Source organism: Mauremys reevesii, linkage group 7, assembly GCF_016161935.1.
Source record: "Mauremys reevesii isolate NIE-2019 linkage group 7, ASM1616193v1, whole genome shotgun sequence".
NCBI classification, from domain to species: domain Eukaryota; kingdom Metazoa; phylum Chordata; order Testudines; family Geoemydidae; genus Mauremys; species Mauremys reevesii.
Window position 1 is genome coordinate 102,491,682 of NC_052629.1, and position 17,766 is coordinate 102,509,447.

Sequence of the window (17,766 nt, forward strand, 5' to 3'; positions counted from 1 at the left end):
GTGTAGCTGAAGTCGAAGCATCTTAGATCGAGTTACCTACTGTCCTCACAGCGCGGGATCGACGTCCGCGGCTCCCCGTTGACTCCGCTACCACCGTTCGCGTTGGTGGAGTTCCAGGGTCGACAGGAGCTCGTTCGGGGATCGATATATCGTGTCTAGATGAGACACGATATATCGATCCCTGAGAAATCGATTGCTACCCGCCGATACGGCCAGTAGTGAAGACGTACCCTTAGGGGCAACAGAATCTTCGCTCACAAGGGGTGGAGTTGTGCCGAGCCCCTGAGCAAGAAGATTGTTACCCATCCCGTAACAGGTCAATCTTTGTCTCGGAATTATTTCCATTGCAAAATCTTAGGCTTAGCCCTATCATGTCCTTGTCTGTCTCCCTCCACGTGTAAGGGTTATTGACTGGAGGCTCCATTGCTCCAGCCAAGACATCCCGGAAGAGATCTGGCACCGGATCTAGTCCTGTCAGAGAGTTTGCATAACCAGAATACGGGCAGAGAGGGAGCGCATCGTGCATAACAGGTTTGTCTGCAGAATGAGCTTTCAACATGATACTCACCTAGCATATAACTGACACTGACCTCCTTCCGAATTACTTTCTCCTCTCTCTCTGAGTTATTCATATGTGTGCACGCACAGAATAGGGTTTTGTAGTTCTAGGGTGACCAGATGTCCCGATTTTATAGGGACAGTCCCAATATTTGGGGCTTTTTCTTATATAGGTGCCTATTACCCTCCCATCCTCTGTCCTGATTTTTCACACTTGCTGTCTGGTCACCCTATGTAGTTCAGAGATGCTCCATTTTTCCCGAGCCACATTTTGCAATCTCACTGCTTGTGATGAAAATGCCTCTCCTTTATTATAAACCATGGGACACATTTGTAACATCTGATATTTGTGTTTCAGGCCTTGGTGGCAACATTGAGATAACACCTATTCCTGGTAGACCGCATGTAGTCTATTTCCCCTCCCCACCCCAGCATTTGGAACTCGGGAACTAGCCACATACCAGCTGGTACAGATGAAAGACACATTGCAATGCTGGCCCAGCCTAATCCAGCATTCTTCTTGACCACGGGCTCTGTTCCCTGTACGGGTTGGCAGGCTGGTCTGGTCTTGCTTCACAATTTCCCCCCTTAGTCAGTTGTAAACAGAGCTTGATGGCTGCACGCCCAGTTATTCCCTTTAGACTTCTGCAAATAACTGGATTGCTGTCACAATGACCATTTTGGTCTGCTGAAGTCTAGTAAGTAGCTGACCTTGGGTTTGGTTCTGCAGGATCCCAAACAGTTGTGGCATTTGAATCTGCCTGGTAATGGGGCCTGGAGACAACAGGCTTGTGTATTACATCTGATGCAGGGTATTCTGGGTAACACATAAAGAGATTATCCTGAAGCAGAAAGTGTAGAGCAGGGCAAGCCCAAAGAGCAGGGCAGTGAATCCAAGCCTGATTCTGTGGGCCAGTGGCCCATGTCAGAATCAGGTAGCTAAACTGAACCCATTTCCACTGATTAGTGATCGCTCTTGGAAGCTAGCTGGGCTATTCCAATTAACCCATACTGGTCAGTTTCCTGATATACTACGCTTACCAGAGCACGATACAAAATGCCTCTGCAGACCTTTATTCGGTATTTTAAATGCTGTCTTTTGACAGCAGTGGTTATCCTTGGCGCACTCTGAGAACTGGCCTCGGAACTGTCACATCCTGCAGTGGTGTTTTTAATGTTTGCGAGTTATTTATCGGCTGCAGCATGAGATTTCTTTCACCTGCCTGTGGGGGCTGCAGCTGCTTTGTCAGCAGAACCAGAAGACCCTTTGGGCTGCTCTCTCTCTTTCTTGACTGGAGGGTTGGGAATGCATGTTCTTACCTGCAGCCATTGTGGGGCAGTTTCAGGGGAAGGAGCCAGGACTTTTTGGTGCTCAGAATAACCTCAGCCAGGTTCTACATCAGGTGTCAGCCACGGAGAGGCTCTTTCTCAGAGGAGGCCACTCCAGCAACGAACTGAAATTGCAGAAATTTTTAGAAATTTTCAAATTCTTGGTTTTGTTTTGTTTGTTCTTTTGTCACTGACTGCAATAGAATAAATGATGGTTGAGGGTTTATTCAACTTCTTAATTTTCCTTTTTCTTTTTTTGCCATGTTGTGACTTTTCCAAAGTTGAAGAGGTTTTGAAAAGTTAAAGTGGCAGAAAGGAAACTCTAGGACTCTGCCCCTGGGTAACCTTTCCAGAGATACGGAAGTTTTGAAAAATTAAAACTGCAGAACAAAAAATAAAACCAGTAAATAGAAAAACTGGGGAGTGAGGAACCCTGAGCATCATTCATTTTATTGCACTTGGTGGCAAAAAGAGAAAAAAGAATGGAGGGAAATGAAATTTTGAAAATGTGAAGTTTAACACTATACACAATCAACGTAGCCACAGCTACTATTAAAAACTGGTTTACTGACAGATTGCAAAAAGTAATTGTAAGTGGGAATTAGTCATCCAAAGGGGACATTTCTACCATGGTCTTGCAGCAGTCTGTTTTTGGCCCAGTACTATTCAATAGCTTTATCAATATCTGGAAGAAAACATATAATTATTACTAGTAAAGCATGGAGATGATACAAACTTTGGTGGAGTGGTAAATAATGATGGGGACAAGATTATTTTTACACACTGACCTGGCTTGCTTGGTTGTTCATCTGAACAACATACATTTTAATATTGACAAATGCACAGTTGTACACCTGGGAGCAACGGATGTTAGTGACCAGTTACAAGCTGCGGGGACTGTATCCCAGAATGCAGTGAAACTGAAAAGGACTTATGGGGTCACGCTAGATAACCAGCTGAACACAAGCTCTCAGTACGATGCTGTAGTTAAGAGGGCAAACACGATCCTTGGCTACATAAGCAAGGGAATACCCAATAGGAGCCAGGAGGTGGTATTACTTCTATATATGGCAAAGTAAGACCATTACTGCAATAGCGTGTCCAGTTCTGGCGTCCACACTTCAAAAAGAAGGTTGACAAACTGGAAAGGATTCAGAACAGAGATACAAGAATGATGTGAGGTCTGGAAAACGTGCCTGATAGCGAGAGACTTAAGAAGTTCAATCTAGTTAGTTAAGCTGAGAGCAGGGCCGCCGAGAGTGGGTTCGGGCCCCCGTAAAATATTTTTTTCGGGTCCCCCAGCAAGGGCAGACCGGCTAAACAGGGCCGGGGAAGCCGGGCCCCAGTAATTTGTACTGGCTTCCCCCCTGCCCCCTTCTCGTTGGCCCTGGCTGAGAGAAGGTTAAGGAGTGACTTGATCATAGTCTAAAAGTAGCCATGTGGAGGAGAGATTTCTGACAGTAGACAGCTCTTTAATCTAGCAGAAAAAGGCATAACAAGATGCAAAGGTTGGAAACTGACACTGGACAAATTCAGAATGGAAATAACGTGTAACTTTTAACAGTGAGGGTCATTAGCTATTGGACCCATTGACCGAGCTTCAGTTTTCAACCGACAAGGCAGCCTTAGCCAAGGTGTTTTTCAAGTAATCCTAATCTCCGGGGAAAGGAGCCATCCACCACCTTCCACTGCAGTTGACTCAGTTAAGGTGTTTGCCCTGGCAGCTCCGAGCACTGGATCAGACCTTGTCAACCACACACCAACCTGTCTGATTCTGGGCAGTATAAACAATGTTACTGTGGTAATAGTTATCCGTCCCAAAGGCCCTTTTATGTACTATTCTGTTGTGGGTCAGTCTAGCCAGCTCTGGCACTCAGGCAGTGTCCTAGGAAACCCCTTTACATGCCTACCTAAACCAGCCCCCAAGTCCAACAGAACTGCACTGAACGTACCTGTCAGCACTGTAGGCCAAAGCAGTTGATATACGTAGGCTAGGCTACCGTGCTGAGTGGTGAACTGGATTATTCAGGTGACTGACCTTGCACATTTGGATGGCTGGTGTGTTTTCTGTGTTGGAAAGCTGTGGGGCACGTGGATGGGCTTGTGCAGAAGGAATGGGTGTGTTTTGTGTGAAACTGCGTGTGCAGCTCTAACCGTGAGTCAGGAGATGCCTGAGGGCACTTTCCAGACTTCTGATTTTCCCAACACAAAGCCATTCATTGCCCCACCTATTACGTAGATTTCAGAACCTTGGTAATATGGAAGAGGATGGTGACATGCACCTCATTGCCTGGCTGGCCAGAACGTCCTTATATACAAATTGCTTATTTGCAAAGCCCTCCCCCAACTGAACCAGAGAGAGAAGAGTTCATTCCAAACCTGAGAGACGGGGATGAAGAAAGGAATCTGTTTTGCTGCTGAAGGTAGAGCACTTCGTGGGTGCTGTCAGGTTGTGCTCCCATTCTCTGCGTTGCGCTCATGGGTCCTCACTGAAACAAGGCAGGGCCAGAGGGCAGCAGTTTAGTAAAGTGAATGAGAGTGACTGGAAAATGAAAGGGCACAAACTACTAGTGAATTCACGTGCTGCTTTGCAAATCCCCTACAGGAGGAGCTTCCTGCGAGGGAGTGTGGTACCCACGTGCCCTTTGCCACTGGTTCCCTCACTCTCTGGAGCTACTGGACACAATGGCATAAAACTGCAGTGGCTCAAACAAAGAGAGAATGTTCCCGTTTGGTTTGGAACAGTCGTTCAGTTGGCACGAGTCAGGCTTGGACACTGATTCATCTGGCTGGCATCACAGCTGCCCAGTCTCACTATGCATGCTCTCAGGCTGCCTGGACTTGCCACCCACAGTCACTCACCCTGGTGGAATGGGCAGCCATGAGTAGGTCAAAATGTTTTGATGGAACAGGTTTCTATTGGAAAATGCATTTTCATCGACGTAATCGTTTTGGAGCATCCTGTTTATTTCAATTAAATATTCAACAGGAAAACATTGAAGTGTTTCGTTCTGACTTTCTCATTTCCATTCATTTCATTTGGATGTTTTTATGTAAAATATTGTATTACATTTATCTATTTAATATAAAATATTAAGTATTAATATAAAAGTCAAAATGAAATGCATCAAAATGAAACATTTCAACAATTCCACAGTGAAATGTTTCAATGTTTCCCAATTGGAAGTTTTGGGAATTTCCCTTCCACTGAAAAGCTCAAAATTTCAACTTTTTGAAATGCCAGAATTTCCCCGGAATGGAAATTCCATTGTCCTGCCAGCTGTGCTTGCCCCACTTCACACATGAACACTTTGTACCTCCCAAGCCTTCCCTGACAGGGACATGGAGTGACCTGAGGAGATGGCAGGGTCATGGTCTAGTTTGGAGGTATCTGATACACCCAGAAGAACTAGCTGAGGAACTTAGCAGGTTGAGTGACTTCAAACAGCTGTGTGGAGCTGTACAGAATCAGAGCTCTAGGAATTAGTGGCCCCTCTGGGGACAGAGAGCCAGGCCCCCTTGTGTGGAAGAATGCTGTTAAATCTTCCTATCTAAGGCAGCAGGAGTGGTTCCTGCTCTGAAGGGTGCTCATGTCGATGGGCCTCGTGGAGCAGGAGTGTTTGTTGAACTGTGTTCATTATTATTATTATTTTTTTTTTGGAAGGTGCAGGCTCAGCAAGTTAAGCAGGGATTTTCTGGTGACAGGCTTTGAGCTCCTGGATCGCAAGAGACACATTGTTCATACAAGCCTAAATCTGTCGGGAAAAGAACTGGGGTTGGGCAATTCCAAGAGTCTGAAGTCAAGGGATGCAGGACGGTGGGACACAGTTAGCAACCCCAGGGCATATGAGAAAACTAGCAAATAACCCAGTGTGCTGCAGTGAGACCAGCCCATGACAGGAATCTGAGGGCACATGGACGTATTACAGTTACAAGCCTGAGGATCTGAGCTGTCAGAGAATCATAGAAATGTAGGACTGGAAGGGACCTCAGTAAGTCATCTAGTCCAGTCCCCTCCTACTGAGGCAGGACTAAGTACCATCCCTGACAGGTGTTTGTCTAACCTGTTCTTAAAAACCTCCGGTGATGGAGACTCCACAACCTCCCAAGGTAATTTGTTCCAGTGCTTAACTACCCCTTACACTTAAGAAGTTTTTGCTAATGTCTGACCTAAATTTCCTTTCCTGCAATTTGAGCCCGTTGCTTCTTGTCCTGTCCTCAGTGGTTAAGGAGAAAAATGCATCACCCTCCTCTTTATAACAATCTTTTACGTACTTGAAGACTATCATCATGTCCCTCCTCATTCCCCCTTGGGGAGTTGCCCCAGAGACTGCTCTTATTGGTCCCCAAAGTGTGCTGTTGGTTCCCTGTCTGGTAGGTGCATTGATGCATGAATCACAAACCTTAGAAGCATCTCGCCTGATGACCTAGGGGAAGAATCGGAAACTTCTACAAATGATGGGAGAAATAGAGGGTTGCTGGCAGCTCCCAGTGGAAGGCACGGGTACAATGGGAGTTGGCAATGTGAGAAGGAAGGTCTGGTGACTGAGGGTCTCCCGGGATCCTGCTCAGATGAGAGAAGGTCCTTTGGTTCTCAGTGTGGGAAACAACTCCCCTACCACATCTCATGGTGAACAGACAGGTTGTAGTTAGCTTTCCTCATTGTTTCTTCATCCAATAACACATCTATCCGGATGCATTCTGTTCCCTTTCCCTTAACTTCCTGTCCCTCAACGTGTCACTTCCCTTCTGAACCCAGGAAAACTGTGGGATATGTGACTAGAGGGTTTCTGGCTACATGCAACATTGATTTTCTGGCTAATGTGGGTCTGTCGTATTTTGTCTCCAAGGCAGACTAAGGGAGTTTCCTGGTCTGAGGAGGCTCTGGGTGCAAGTTGTTACTGCCTAGCCAGTCGTCACTGTTTGGGAGAGTGCCTGTGACCAGGGGCGGCTCTAGGCACCAGCAAAACAAGCTGGTGCCTAGGGCGGCCAAATCTACGGGGCGGCAGGCTGCGCCGGCGGACCTGCCGCAGTCATGCCTGCGGGAGGTCTACCGGAGCCCCGGGACGACTGGACCTGCCGCAGGCATGACTGCGGAGGGAGCGCTCGTCCCGCGGCTCGGCTGGACCTCCCGCAGGCATGACTGCGGCAGCTCAAGCGGAGCCGCGGGATCCGCGAACCGTCCGCAGCCGCGGGGGGTCCAGCCGGGCCACGCGGGACCAGCGGACCCTCTGCAGTCATGCCCGCGGGAGGTCCGCTGCTCCCGCGGCTCTGGGGCGCCTCCCGCGCATGACTGCTTGGGGCGGCCAAAACTGTAGAGCCGCCCCTGCCTGTGACACATGATTGGAAAATACAAAACAACATCTCTGTTTATGCAGCAGGATGGATGATAAATCCATTTGATTCATCTTCATTTCTCCTGCTCAGGCAGGAAATCTGGAAATAGCTACATCCCTTGCCATCTCTGATTGGTCCCCTGAGGCCACTTGCTCTTTACAGCTTAGCCACGATCTTTGATGTTGCTGGTGACCTCGGAGATAAGGACTAACAAAATAAGGCTGCTTCTTGAGACCCAGTTTTGTCTAGTGGTTAGAGCAAGGGACTGGGAGCCAGGAATTTCTGAGTCAAAATCCTGCCTCTGCCGCTGACTCACTGTGTTATTGGCACCACTGCTGTGCCTCAATTTCTTCATCTGGGAAAAGTGGGTGGTGCCAACCTACTCCCAAGGTGTGAGCAGATTGTCAGGATTAATGAGTCAATATTTGTGCAGGGCTCTGTAAAGGGAACGTGCTGTCTGTGGAAGATGTACTATTAGTCTGTGAATTGGCTCGCTATTCAGGTAATGTATTAGTGTTTGTTCTTGTCCCTCTTCAGTGTACTCTGACCCATCACCGCGCCTCTTTCCTACACACTCAGTTCCCCATTCCTACCTTGTCTGGGTTCAGAAGTGGCTTACACACGCTTCCCTTTCAGCCCATTGAGGAGAATAATGAATTTATTCTGAAGGCTGGGTATGACTTGTTGTGGTTGAAGTAGCCAGTGTTAGCCACCCAAGCCTATTTCTCTACATTGGCTGTGCAGTAAATCTAAAAAGAGCCTAGTTATCCTCCGCCTTTTTCCAAATCTGCGTCAACCCAATCTATAAATAGGTGCATGTATCCGTATGGATATAAGAAAAGAGAGAGGATGTCTATGCAGTTACATAAAGCAGGAGAAGAGGGCACGTTCCAGTGGACAGAATAAATTTGTGCAATATATTTTTTGCTGGCACTCTTTCATCAGCACTAAAACAGTGCCCAGCAGGCCCATGGGGGTGCTGTGCTGCTGGAAGCTGTGTCTTTCACATGAGCTGTAAAATCAAAGTCCTGACTGCTTGTGCTCAGTTAAAATCCATGATGTCCTGGTCAAAGTCCAACCAGGGTGAACGACATTCTGCCTCTCCCAACTGCTCCTGTAATATCAATTAATTACTGAGTCCTAACTCCACAACTTTCCCCACTTAAAGGGCTGTATGCCATTGCCACGTGCTGTTCCCCCAATAGAGGTATTTGCATTCCAGTGGGGCAGAGGAGAGCAGGGACACCCATGTGCGGGGTTTGTACACTCAGTTGGGAAGGTTTGCTAGCGGCTTGGGGTCCAGTGTGGGTGAAAGCTACTGTCTTAGGGTGGGATTTCCAAGGGCACCTAAGTGACTTAGAATCACAAGTCCCATTGGAGTTCCCATCTGAGATCTATGGGACTTGTGTTTCCAAGTCACTTAAGTACTTGTTGAATTCCCATCCTAACTGCCTACCCTTCTCTTTGGGAGTTGATGACCACCCAGCTCCTGAATGGCAAAGAGGTGACTGGCTGGGTTAGAGCCTCCCCACTGCCACACCCCCCTGTTTGTTTATGCTGCACTGATCTGTAGTTAGGGGGAGGCTGTGGGCCTGGTTCTATGCCAATGGGGGTTTCTCTGGGTTAGGTGTGACAGGAGGGTGGTTACCAGCTGTACCCTATTTACTTTTTGACTAAATGAGCCACTACTGGGGGAGTGCTCAAAAGGGAGAGAAGGGGCACACAACACACGGAATTGTATTAAGTGTTGTCTGTGTATTCTCATGACCCCTGGCTGGGAAGCTCTGCCACCCTGGGACATTGTCCTATTGCCTGCTGCCTGGGGTGCTCTGGTCCTATGAAACACTTTGTCTCACACTTGGAGATTTTTTGCCTGGTGCATCAGTACCCTAGGCAGCCTATAGGCAATGAAGGTGAACTGGACTGGGGAAGGTGAGGACTACTTTAACCTCTACCTACAGCAACAGACGGGGTTAGAGAATTTGTATAAATAATAATCTTACCAGACAACTGAGCCTCCTGCCTCTGTCTTAATTTCACAAAACCCCAAAGGCCCTTCCCTGAATGTGTGCTCCAGTTTTTGTTTTACCTGCAGAGGTTGTACAGATGTCAGTGATGTTTTGCCCGTGTATAAACAATGTTCAAGCTGTGCAGAGGTGCCAGGGTCAGCCAGCCAGGTCTCTCAAGGGCCCATATGTTGTCAGATGAGATATTGGCCCGGGATCAAGCACAGTGACTCTGCCTCTGGAATGGAAACCGCCTCGGGTGGAAGGTGTGCAAAGGCCGAAAGTGCATGTGCACCTGGGAGGGGGCGAGGGAAGCTTCCAAACTGTTCAGCTTTGAGGGTTGCATTTACAAAGGGCTGTGAAGGGGGTTGGCTATTTAATACCCCTTGAGTCGAATGGGAGAAGCCCGGTTAACCCATATTCAGCCCTCTCCATTTCTTGTCCCTCTGTTACGGAGCCTATTAAACCACCAACTAGTTGTCATCAAATGTCGCTTGCCCAAGGATCAGAGGGGTAGCCGTGTTAGTCTGGTTCTGTAGAAGCAGCAAAGAATCCTGTGGCACCTTATAGACTAACAGACGTTTTGCAGCATGAGCTTTCGTGGGTGAATACCCACTTCTTCGGACTTGCATCCGAAGACGTGGGTATTCACCCAAGAAAGCTCATGCCGCAAAACGTCTGTTAGTCTATAAGGTGCCACAGGATTCTTTGCTGCTTGCCCAAGGAGTCATTGGAAGAGGTAAGAGGCACCTACACGTCTCCCTGTGGAGCTGCAGAGTCTGTGTCTACAGTTTATACAGAGTCGGCTGTGCAGCTGGGAGAGGCCCAGCTCCCACTTTCCTGCACATATCTATCAGAGTGAAGTGGGCCCAGTGAATGGGGCCTCTCCAGGGCAATGCTGTAAGTTCCAGCCACACAGCTAAGGGTGGAGCTGCTGCAGCGGGCTGGCTGGCTGGCTGGCTGGGATGCTCACATGGACATTCACATGCACACCTCACCCTCCAAAGATCTAGATAAGTTTAAAGCTGACTGTGGTTGGGGGAGCTAATTGCCTCAACCACACTTGCCTGAGCTCCCCTTTGGAGCTTAATCAGGCAGGGCATTTGTGAAATAATTTTGCTAAAGATAGCCCATGGCCAGAAGTTGACCTCTCTGGATAAACAAACATCCCGATAAGCCGTCGCTGACCTTGAGACCCTTACATAACCCAGCATGTGAGAATCTTACCTTTTCCTCATTGCAAATTGCCCTTGTACCCGATTTGGGTTGTAGAACATCACCACCACCAAGATGGAAGTGATACACTTTTTGTTTCCATAGGCAATGGTTTCTAGATTCTTGGGCCCTTGGGATGAATGAATAGATATTAGGGCTTTTCTCTGTGAAGCCTCCAGCCCAGCTAGTGCCCACGTCTTCTCATTCACTTGGGTGCACTCTAATCTACCGCAGAGCATGGTCCAATCACACCAGAGGTGCATGCAGGGGAAGGCTGGAGTCCCGGTCACAAAAGCCTGTAGTCCAGGGTTGGGGGATGTACCAATGCTCAGAAACAACTGCTTGATGCACTGATAGTCTCCCACTCTGAACTTGGCTCTGGAAGGAGGAACAACTGTCAATAGCAAGCTGAGTTTGAGAAGCAGCTGCAATGTAATCAGTTCTTAAAACAAAGAGCCCCAAACCCAGCTACGTATGCCCAACTAGTTATACATCTCTCCCCTCCCCCGCAGCTGGCAACCTCTCTGGTCCAGTGACTGGGCAAAGTTGAGAGGATGGAATATGTGATTTTTAAACTCCAGGGATGCCTCCCAGGGTGGAGAGGAGACCTGGTTTCTGTGCTGGCCCCAGCACGTCATGACTGTCAGTTTTCCTCATGAAGTGTTGCCTGAGTTGCTCTTCTGCTGATGTCTCTCATTTCCTCCTCCCCTTATGGGAGATGAACAAAAGGAATCTAGAGGACGGGGGAATCTGCCAACAGGAGGGGAACAGGAACAGATGCCCTCCCTAGTGGTACAAACTAATCAATGTGCAGAACCGGGCTAGTTGGGCTCAGCCAACAATTCCCGCCCCCCCACCCCATACTGCCAAGTGGTCTGTCACTGGCACAGAGCTTATTTACTGAGCACTTGGGTATGATGCAGGGAAAGGCCTGGAAAACAGGAAGCGTGGAGATCTATTAAAAAAAACCCTCAGATCTCTAGGTACAAAGCCTTATAAACACCCTAGATGGGGTTGTTTTTCTCTGGGCTTTGCAGCTACTGTCAGGCCTGTGTCATGCTATGTTCTGCCGGCAATTCTCTTGTCACCTCTGCTCTCTTGGGAGTGGAACAGAGGGAGCTTCCCAAGCTGCCACTGGAACAGTAGCTCCATTGGGGTCTCTGTCACATGAGTTCACGGTCTCTGGAAGTCCCTGAGGGAAACTCAAGTCAAACACAGCAGCACAGCTTTGCTTCATGTGGTGGTTCTGTCAGGCCTGTGTTCCAGCCAGTTCTGCCTTGAATCGTGTACGTCCTGCCCGTAGCTTGAGCACCACACATCAAAGCGGGGAATAAAGTCCCTGGAGTCTGTGACAGCAACAAAAACAATTCAACTATTTTTCCTGTGCTAAGAAGTTTCCTTTCCGTTTGCCAAAGGCGCCACTCAGCTCTAGGCACTCCAACCTCATTTAAAAGCTACAGTTCCTATAAAATCAAGGACTGAAATAGCTCAACCCCATTCCCACCCCACCCCACCCTACATCCATGCCCACCGGCCAGCTGAACTGCAACTGAAACCTCCATGCATCTCAATCCTCCCCTAGCAGCAAGGACAACACATGGCCCTTGCAGCATACCTTAACGATCCACTGACTCAAGCTATTTTGGGTTAGGAGGGAGTGAATTCCAAAGTCAAGGGCTCCTTGCAAAACATATCCTGCCACCAGTCTCCCTTCCCTCGCTTTTTAAACCAGGCAGTGCTTAATTTGTAATGACAGAGGTGCTGGGGCTCAAGTCATTTTTTTCATGCATAAAGCCCAGAGGTGTCGGGGTTATGAACTGCCAAACCTAGTGGTGCTGGGGCTCAAACCCAGCACAAAGTAAGCACTGAACCCAGGAGCTGAGAACTTGAGCACCTCTGCTGACTGTAACTGTGGCCATAACACAGAGCCAAAAAAGCAAGATTGTCACAGTTGTGGTGTAAGGATAATGTTTCCCAGCGGAAGAATACAGAAAAAACTTGGAGGTGAGAGAAGAAAAAGAGTCCATCTGATGCAAGGGGCTTGGGTCTGGCTCTGTCCATGAACAGCACCTAGTAATAGGATCAGGAAATGGGTAATTGACCCAGCTCTTGTTCCCTCCAGGCTAAACAGGAACAATTGCTACCCGTTAATCCCAGAATCCCTTTGCTGAATCATCCAGCAATAAGTGACAGGGGCCAAGTTTCCAGAACTTTTAACTGCCTGGAAGTGCTAGAAACAGCCCTGCCACCCCTGTCTGGGCACCCTGGACTTCCACCTCCGCTGGTTCTAGGAGGTAAGCCAGTACGACCTTGTCTTGTTCCCAGCAGAAGGAGCAGCTTCAATTAACTTGACTGGATGATAAGGATCATTGCTGTTGACAGTAAACTGGCGTGTCTGTTTGCAAATAGCAACCGTCAATTTTTCCAGAGCACCTGCCTGCTCTTTAACCTAGAAACCCCATTTCAGTGGGTGGGGAAGGGGGAGATGAGCTAGGGATCAAATGTATACAACAGCTATGACTGGAGCCCTTACCCTGTCCACCCCAAGCAGTGGATTGACAGAGTAAAGGGGAGGGGGATGTTTTCTGCAGCCCAGAATAACAGCAAGAATCCTGCTGCTTGCCAGTACGTGCGCTGGGCTGTGCATCACCTCTGCTGATCGAAACTGTGGCACTAATATATAGTTTCATGAATGGTTTTGTAGACTGTGCAGTTTCTCTGGCTGATCCCTTCCCGAGAACCAGGCAAATCTATCTCAGAGTAGCAAAAGTGGACCAGGGTCCAACACGCCCAGCCTGTGATTTCCTCGGGAATGGTCAGTGTGTTGCAGGCCAGGAGCGAGCTTGGGGTGGCAGCCAGGCTGGAATAGCAGAGGTTGCTGCAGGTCAGCACTGAGGTAACAGCAGATTGGGGGGCTGGGGGAGATGGCCGCAGGGTAAAAGCACAGGAAGTGCACCAGTAATTATACAGCCTGCAGGAAGTGTGAGTAGGAAACTTGCACAGTGCTTGTCCCATCCATGCCCCCTGCCTGAGTTCCAGCCACTGCAATCTCACTCATTTGTACAAGCATGAAGTGTGTCCACAAAACATTAAGGAAAACATTTAATCTAATAGATTTTGCAGCGCCATATTTTTGCTCCAAGTCAAATAAACGATGAGCCTGTTTAGACCAGTTCTGTTAAGTGGAAGTGAGTTAAATAAAAACACAAACCTGTGACTGGGAAATGACCGATTTCTCTGCGTAAAATGAAACTGGAGAAGCCTGGGACTGAGCCTGATTCAGAGGGGAAGGAAGAGACTGAGAGGAAGGAATGTAAAATCCAGGCTACCTCGAGTGGGAAACTCCTGCCTTGCTGAATACTGTATAATTGTACTATTAAAACAAGAAGTAAGTAAACTAGTGTTGTGCACGGCCATATGGGAGACCTAGGTCAGTCTCCTGGTCCTGGGAGATAGGACTGAACCAGGATACTTAATGGGTGGGAACCACTAATATATTTTAAGGTTAAAACAAAATTCCATCTTCTGCTTGGCCCTTGAGTGAGTATGTGGTTGGGTCAAATTCTTCCAGAGCCAATTTTCAATTAATTTGCAAGCCCTATACAGCAGAGGCGTAGCCTATCTCATCACTGGGTCTCTTGTAGCTTGGCACAGCCCTGATTCCAACCCAAATGCTGGCACTGAAAACATTCACAGCTGCCATCTGCAAAGATAGTAATGAATCAGGAGTTAAACTGTGCAGCTGTCCCCTTGCAAATGAGAGGTGGCTGCCACCCTGTGTATCCGCAATGAAGAAGCTGCCACAAGATTGCTCAGCTGCCTGAAGGCCCACTAATGAATGACCCAGCTGCCATGGCACTTGTTTGGCACAGACCCATTGTGGATGGATTACATCGGCTGAATAGTACCACTGAGCCATGCACTGACCTCTCCCAATAATTACTGGGGCCCTTATTAAGAGCAGTAGGAAACATTACAGAGAAACCATGTATCCCTGTTGCACGCCAGGAGGAATTGGTGGCCTGGGGGAGATGGCTGAATATATTATTCAGTGGGCTCTGTCACTTTGTTAACACATCGCTGGCATGATGGCCTAGACAAGGGGTTCTCAAACTGGGGGTCGGGCCCCCTTAGGGGGTCGCGAGCTGTCAGCCTCCACCCCAAACCCTGCTCTGCATCCTGCATTTCTAATGGTGTTAATTATATTTAAAAGTGTTTTAATTTATAAAGGGGGTCGCACTCAGAGGTTTGCTATTTGAAAGGGGTCACCAGTACAAAAATGTGAGAACCACTGGCCTAGACACTGATGCTGTGGGGAGGTCCATTGCTTGACTCCCCTCTCTAGAGTGCCGTGCCGCCTCTGCACCTTAACTACCTGGGCAGGTAAATCACAGCCTGCCTGGCAAATGAAAGCTGGGCGACCTCACCTTTCATCACTCTATCCTGCCTAATCTTTGGGGTTCCTTTCCCCTAGTTCCCATCACTGTGATATCTGAGGGCTTCCCAAATCAGAGCTGCAGTGCAAAGTCCACAGGAGCCTTTGTGGATGCTTCTTTTCCCCTTGCTACAGGAGGCTCCGCTTGGGGAGTGTGTGTGTTTATATAAACACACAAATACACTTTTCTAGAAATTAGATACAAAAAGCTATTTTCAAAGTTTGTCAGAACTGCAGAGTCAAGTACTGGAGTTAGGCAATGCGCCAGATGTTAAGGTTGCTCTTGCACCCTTTGTGCAAGTACATTGCGGTAATGGTAGTCTTTGAGGACATGGTCACACACTATTTTTTGCACGGGACCCCTGCCTCACTCAGTGCACGGTTCTCCATTGTTCAAGCTGAGAGGCAGAGCTAAAGCATAGGAACCTATGGCTCAGCAGAGCTCTCGTCCTGCTCACAGCAGCTTTAGGGAGGTCTGACATCTGTGTGAAACATGAACGTCCCCTACATTGGTGCGGAGTCCCATCACACTCCAGTACAGGCGATACAAATATTTCCCTTACAAAAAAGGCACCGAATTAAAATACTGCCTCGGCAGCTGTCAATCAAGGTAGCCACCCCCTCCTCCACGTCCCTTAGAATAAAGAGGCCAGTAGTGTTGCAGCTTCTCTGACATGTTTCTGGGCAGGTGCTTCTGTTTGCCATCGGCTTTGCTTTGTTATTGATCTCCTATGGTGGCTCTGCCACCCTCACCCTGTCTGTGTCCCTCGCTCTCTGCCTGACACGTGGCTACTTGGCCACATCAGGTAAATGCCTGGCCCTTAATGGTATGTCAATACCAATGCTAATGGGAGTCACACAAGAGCATTGAGCAGTGTAGAGGCTGGATGGAAGGATTTTGACAATTGGGAATCCAAGGAGCTAATACTGAGTGAGCCCTGAAAGCCCGGAAAGGCTGACATGTGACACAAAGCAGGCAGGGGAGCGCTTTCTTTGGCAGTTCTGACTGAGTAAGGACTGCAGGGGTTGGCCTCTGACTAACCCTTTAGCAACTTATCGCTACTACAGTCTCTCCAGCGTGTCGTGCTCTTACCTTGCAGTTTGGACGCTTTGTGGCTTGGAGGTACGTTGGCAGGCCCCCAGCTAGTTAAGCCATCTGGTTTTGTAGGCGTGATTGACCAGTGGTTTTTCTTTTGTGCAGTAGAGAGGAGTAGAGATGCAAACCTTAAATGACTGCATAGCTTGGGGAAATGAGGTAGTGACCGCAAACTGTAGAAGTGCTTGCAAAGTATCATGGAAATAAATTCTTCAGTTAGTTATTCAAAAATAAATAAATACAATAAAAGGTGGGGAGGGAATCTCCCTAAAAGCAGTGGCTCTTGTCAGCCTTGTGAAGTATAGAAGGAATTCTAATGTGGAAACTTACAGTATTGCACAGTGGCTGCAACTTGATTCAATCTGAGGATGACCTGATGTTACTGGCCTCAATTTTTTATTATATTCTTGTGGTTCGTGATCATCTGCAGCACCAGACTCCCTGAGCTACTTGCAAGCTCATGTTAGTTGGAAACATGGTGGGGGGGAAGGGGAATAAAATCTTTTCTTTGACTGGCTCGAGTAAGAAAGATACATCATTTCAAAGGCCACAACTCTGTTTATTCCAGTCCTCGCGCTCTTCACAAAGTCCTGGGTCATCCTGCTGCCTAGCTGAATAGTTCTGATCTAACTTCAAAAACTCCTTGCTGGGGGCTGGATTTGGTTCCGTTGCATCCACATGCAGGAGCAGGGCCAGCATTGAGCCCCACGTGTAAAAAATCTGTGTCAGCTATTTTTCTTTGACAGGTGCTGTAAAGCTTTCAAAACAAGTAATAGATCTTAGGCCCTGAACTATCCTCCGCCCTAAGCCTGCTTTCTGAGCTTATAGTTTAGATTCTGGTTCAGCAAGTGAAAAATGGCACATCCACTAAGTCTACTGTGAATGTCTTCTGCATACCCAAGATGCAGGATGGATCTTGAACATTTTTTTAAATGGAAATGCATTTTTGGGGTTCTGTTTGCATTGTTACAGGTCAGAGACATTTGAAATGCAGAAAGCAAATTGTTTGGGCTCCCTTTCATTCCTGCTTTGTATTGTGAGGGGAAAAAATCCCCTGTTATGGAAGCTGATTAGTTATTTGGCAGTATTTTTAGCCAGGCTGAACCTGACGGAAGTAGAATGCAGCTTGAGCAAAGTAGAATGCAGCCTGAGGGGAGCTGGGGAGCTCCAAATGCAGCACTAGCTGGTTAAGCTGTGATTCTCTGCTTGGTAGAGCAGTTCAGACCGATAAAATATATAAAGTGAAAAACTGAAAATAAAAGAGACAAACCACAATGTTGTTCTTGCAAAAAAGCTAAACTAAACAAACCCCACATCTCTTCTGATTATAGCTTTTTTGTTTGTTTTCAGTGTTTGTTTCCTTTAAAGGAACATTGTGTGAGTTCTTATGTGTCAACTACTGGAACTAGGAAAATAGAAAATGTATTTATGGAGAGGGAGGTACAAGAAAAGAAGTTGGGCTGACTACTAGGAAAACAGGACCAGGAGAGGTACAAACTGTGAGTGTTTCTATATGTATATATAAAAGTTCATTAAAGAAAATCCCTACTTTGAAAGTACTTTGTAAGGGTTGCAAAGTGGAGCATGCCTGATTGGCCCAGGGATGCTATTTAAGGCCTAGAGGAAACAGCTGGAGGCTGTCTGTGCAACTAGGTGGATCCCTGACTTACTGCTGTAAACAGATCCTTCAGTGCCCTCCTGGTACTTGGTCTTGCTCTTGGTCCTGGTCTCCTGCTCTGCTCCTGATGCCTCGTTCTGCCTCTTTTCTGCTAACCCTACTTGGCTGGTTC

The 17,766-nt window shown here is 47.8% G+C and overlaps 1 protein-coding gene across 2 annotated transcripts in view; it reads left to right on the forward strand.

The window, feature by feature from the left end:
• Positions 1 to 17,766, forward strand: part of ABHD6 (abhydrolase domain containing 6, acylglycerol lipase) — a 101,791-nt gene that overhangs the window by 62,547 nt on the left and 21,478 nt on the right. The window contains exon 11 of one of the 2 annotated variants that reach the window (XR_005582938.1): positions 17,327 to 17,475. The exons of the other annotated variant lie outside the window; for it this stretch is intronic. The gene's annotated coding sequence lies outside the window, so the exon portion shown is untranslated. The remainder of the gene's footprint in view (positions 1 to 17,326; positions 17,476 to 17,766) is intronic. 2 annotated transcript variants of the gene reach the window in all.